Source organism: Cherax quadricarinatus, unplaced genomic scaffold (genome assembly GCF_038502225.1).
Source record: "Cherax quadricarinatus isolate ZL_2023a unplaced genomic scaffold, ASM3850222v1 Contig1259, whole genome shotgun sequence".
Taxonomy (NCBI): Eukaryota; Metazoa; Arthropoda; class Malacostraca; order Decapoda; family Parastacidae; genus Cherax; species Cherax quadricarinatus.
In genome coordinates, this window is record NW_027196285.1 from 21,925 (window position 1) to 26,821 (window position 4,897).

At 52.2% G+C, this 4,897-nt stretch overlaps 1 long non-coding RNA gene across 1 annotated transcript; it reads right to left on the reverse strand.

Annotated features, from left to right (window-relative positions):
- Window positions 1-483: 483 nt before the first annotated feature.
- LOC138851620 (uncharacterized) lies at window positions 484-1,629 on the reverse strand. The gene is made up of 3 exons (XR_011391309.1): window positions 894-1,629; window positions 748-832; window positions 484-711 (listed from the first exon to the last, which is right to left on the reverse strand). It is a non-coding gene; the product is annotated as an uncharacterized lncRNA (long non-coding RNA).
- Between the last annotated feature and the right edge of the window lie 3,268 nt (window positions 1,630-4,897).

Consider the following 4,897-nt stretch of genomic DNA (forward strand, 5'->3'; position numbering starts at 1 on the left):
TAATAATAATAATAATAATAATAATAATAATAATAATAATAATAATAATAATAATAATGAACATACTATGTATAGAAAGCCTCTGTTTATACAGGTCATTTCAGGCAACAACCACCATCTTGGTGGACAGGAGCAGCAGGTGTAAAGAAACATGTTCAAGTGTAAAGGAAGCTCTTGTTCACATGGATCCATCCCGGCAGGTGTGAAACATTGTTTAATTACAAGTGTAACTACTACTACTAATATTATATATTATTATATTATTATTATATATATTATATTATTATTATTATATATTATTATTATGTTCTCCCTTACTTCCTATCCTATCAGCATATAGCGTGTCCAGGATCCATCTGTGTCCCCTATGTTCTCCCTTACTTCCTATCCTACGCTCAGCAGTCCTATTAGCGTGTCCAGGAGTATCTGTGTTATGTTCTCCCTTACTTTATCCTACGCTATCCTACCTTAGCGTGTTCCATCTGTGTCCCCTCAGATGTTCTCCCTTCCCCACTTCCTATCCTACGCTCAGCAGTCCTACCTTCCCCAGCGTGTCCAGGAGTCCATCTGTGTCCCCTCAGATGTTCTCCCTTCCCCACTTCCTATCCTGCGCTCAGCAGTCCTACCTTCCCCAGCGTGTCCAGGAGTCCATCTGTGTCCCCTCAGATGTTCTCCCTTCCCCACTTCCTATCCTACGTTCAGCAGTCCTACCTTCCCCAGTTCCTATCCTACGTTCAGCAGTCCTACCTTCCCCAGCGTGTCCAGGAGTCCATCTGTGTCCCCTCAGATGTTCTCCCTTCCCCACTTCCTATCCTACGCTCAGCTGTCCTACCTTATCCTATCTGTGTCCCCTCAGATGTTCTCCCTTCCCCACTTCCTATCAGCAGTCCTACCTTCCCCAGCGTGTCCAGGAGCCCATCTGTGTCCCCTCAGATGTTCTCCCTTCCCCACTTCCTATCCTACGCTCAGCAGCCCTACCTTCCCCAGCGTGTCCAGGAGTCCATCTGTGTCCCCTCAGATGTTCTCCCTTCCCCACTTCCTATCCTACGCTCAGCAGCCCTACCTTCCCCAGCGTGTCCAGGAGTCCATCTGTGTCCCCTCAGATGTTCTCCCTTCCCCACTTCCTATCCTACGCTCAGCAGCCCTACCTTCCCCAGCGTGTCCAGGAGTCCATCTGTGTCCCCTCAGATGTTCTCCCTTCCCCACTTCCTATCCTACGCTCAGCAGCCCTACCTTCCCCAGCGTGTCCAGGAGTCCATCTGTGTCCCCTCAGATGTTCTCCCTTCCCCACTTCCTATCCTACGCTCAGCAGCCCTACCTTCCCCAGCGTGTCCAGGAGTCCATCTGTGTCCCCTCAGATGTTCTCCCTTCCCCACTTCCTATCCTACGCTCAGCAGTCCTACCTTCCCCAGCGTGTCCAGGAGTCCATCTGTGTCCCCTCAGATGTTCTCCCTTCCCCACTTCCTATCCTACGCTCAGCAGCCCTACCTTCCCCAGCGTGTCCAGGAGTCCATCTGTGTCCCCTCAGATGTTCTCCCTTCCCCACTTCCTATCCTACGCTCAGCAGCCCTACCTTCCCCAGCGTGTCCAGGAGTCCATCTGTGTCCCCTCAGATGTTCTCCCTTCCCCCCTTCCCCTACGTGTTCCTATCTGTGTCCCCTATGTTCTTCCCCCTTCCCCACTTCCTATCCTACGCTCAGCAGCCCTACCTTCCCCAGCGTGTCCAGGAGTCCATCTGTGTCCCCTCAGATGTTCTCCCTTCCCCACTTCCTATCCTACGCTCAGCAGCCCTACCTTCCCCAGCGTGTCCAGGAGTCCATCTGTGTCCCCTCAGATGTTCTCCCTTCCCCACTTCCTATCCTACGCTCAGCAGCCCTACCTTCCCCAGCGTGTCCAGGAGTCCATCTGTGTCCCCTCAGATGTTCTCCCTTCCCCACTTCCTATCCTACGCTCAGCAGCCCTACCTTCCCCAGCGTGTCCAGGAGTCCATCTGTGTCCCCTCAGATGTTCTCCCTTCCCCACTTCCTATCCTACGCTCAGCAGCCCTACCTTCCCCAGCGTGTCCAGGAGTCCATCTGTGTCCCCTCAGATGTTCTCCCTTCCCCACTTCCTATCCTACGCTCAGCAGCCCTACCTTCCCCAGCGTGTCCAGGAGTCCATCTGTGTCCCCTCAGATGTTCTCCCTTCCCCACTTCCTATCCTACGCTCAGCAGCCCTACCTTCCCCAGCGTGTCCAGGAGTCCATCTGTGTCCCCTCAGATGTTCTCCCTTCCCCACTTCCTATCCTACGCTCAGCAGCCCTACCTTCCCCAGCGTGTCCAGGAGTCCATCTGTGTCCCCTCAGATGTTCTCCCTTCCCCACTTCCTATCCTACGCTCAGCAGCCCTACCTTCCCCAGCGTGTCCAGGAGTCCATCTGTGTCCCCTCAGATGTTCTCCCTTCCCCACTTCCTATCCTACGCTCAGCAGCCCTACCTTTCCCAGCGTGTCCAGGAGTCCATCTGTGTCCCCTCAGATGTTCTCCCTTCCCCACTTCCTATCCTACGCTCAGCAGCCCTACCTTTCCCAGCGTGTCCAGGAGTCCATCTGTGTCCCCTCAGATGTTCTCCCTTCCCCACTTCCTATCCTACGCTCAGCAGCCCTACCTTTCCCAGCGTGTCCAGGAGTCCATCTGTGTCCCCTCAGATGTTCTCCCTTCCCCACTTCCCAGGTCCGTGGTTTCAGGTATACACCCTTCACCCTTCCCAGCGTGTCCAGGAGTCCAGTCCCCTCAGAGTCCCACCCCAGGTCCGTGGTTTCAGGTATACACCCTTCACCACTTCCCTGAGGTCAGCAAGTCCCACCCCAGGTCCGTGGTTCCAGGTATTCACCCTTCACCACTTCCCTGAGGTCAGCAGTCCCACCCCAGGTCCGTGGTTCCAGGTATTCACCCTTCACCACTTCCCTGAGGTCAGCAGTCCCACCCCAGGTCCGTGGTTCCAGGTATCCCACCCCTGGTCCGTGGTTCAGGTATTCACCCTTCACCACTTCCCTGAGGTCAGCAGTCCCACCCCAGGTCCGTGGTTCCAGGTATTCACCCTTCACCACTTCCCTGAGGTCAGCAGTCCCACCCCAGGTCCGTGGTTCCAGGTATTCACCCTTCACCACTTCCCTGAGGTCAGCAGTCCCACCCCAGGTCCGTGGTTCCAGGTATTCACCCTTCACCACTTCCCTGAGGTCAGCAGTCCCACCCCAGGTCCGTGGTTCCAGGTATACACCCTTCACCACTTCCCTGAGGTCAGCAGTCCCACCCCAGGTCCGTGGTTCCAGGTATTCACCCTTCACCACTTCCCTGAGGTCAGCAAGTCCCACCCCAGGTCCGTGGTTCCAGGTATTCACCCTTCACCACTTCCCTGAGGTCAGCAGTCCCACCCCAGGTCCGTGGTTCCAGGTATACACCCTTCACCACTTCCCTGAGGTCAGCAGTCCCACCCCAGGTCCGTGGTTCCAGGTATTCACCCTTCACCACTTCCCTGAGGTCAGCAGTCCCACCCCAGGTCCGTGGTTCCAGGTATACACCTTTCCCCACTTCCCTGAGGTCAGCAGTCCCACCCCAGGTCCGTGGTTCCAGGTATTCACCCTTCACCACTTCCCTGAGGTCCACCCTTCACCACTTCCCTGAGGTCAGCAGTCCCACCCCAGGTCCGTGGTTCCAGGTATTCACCCTTCACCACTTCCCTGAGGTCAGCAGTCCCACCCCAGGTCCGTGGTTCCAGGTATACACCCTTCACCACCCTGATGTCAGCAAGTCCCACCCCAGGTCCGTGGTTCCAGGTATTCACCCTTCACCACTTCCCTGAGGTCAGCAAGTCCCACCCCAGGTCCGTGGTTCCAGGTATTCACCCTTCACCACTTCCCTGAGGTCAGCAGTCCCACCCCAGGTCCGTGGTTCCAGGTATACAACCCTTCACCACTTCCCTGAGGTCAGCAGTTTCAGCCAGCCTTGAAGTACTGTCCATATATGATATTACTACACAAGTGTATTAATATCAGTATACAGAGGAAGACGTTATTACAGAGGAGGACACGCAGAAAATCTGCGCTCTGTAATAACATCCTCCTGGACAGACTCGAACGTCGACTACCTGAGACATGAGAGATCTCTATCACAGTTCGTCCACCAAGAACTGGCCACTAGTGAAAATCTGGAACATATATTTATATTTAATATTGTAACTATGTCGATTATTAACTTATTCGTTTATTTAGTTGTGTAAGTGTGTTTGTGAACGTTTTTATGTGCGAATATTAGTGTGGGTGTGTGAACCTTTGTGCTCCCTGCATGATAATTGTAATTAATTGTTTTCAGTTATCTTTTTGCCCTCGTTATTGATCTTTATTTTCACAGTACGCTAAGGTTCACAAGCTCGCACTCTTCTATACACTCAGTTCTGTATTTCCACATACACATCCTACACACACACACAACACATACAGACGCACGAATAAAGCAACACACACACAAAATCCTCTGTATCATACATACACGTACATTTATTCAACAGTGCATTTATAATCCTCTCTTTTCAGTTTTACTAGTATGTAAACACAAATACACACGTACCCACACCTTACACTTTTAACCTCTACGCTACACGCACACACACAAACAAACACACACATGTACACATCAATATTTAAATAACGTGTGCAAACACTGACACTCCTTCAGGAGAGAGTGACGGGTCACCATCTGGAGAAGACTCATGTCAACACAGACACCAACTGTAAGTTAATCAAACTCTCAAAGTTCGACACAAAACTAATTATATTAATTGAGCTCCATCACACAAAACTCTTAAGACTGACACAAGTATCTGGGTGTACAACTCACTAGCACACTACACTGAGTTTACACA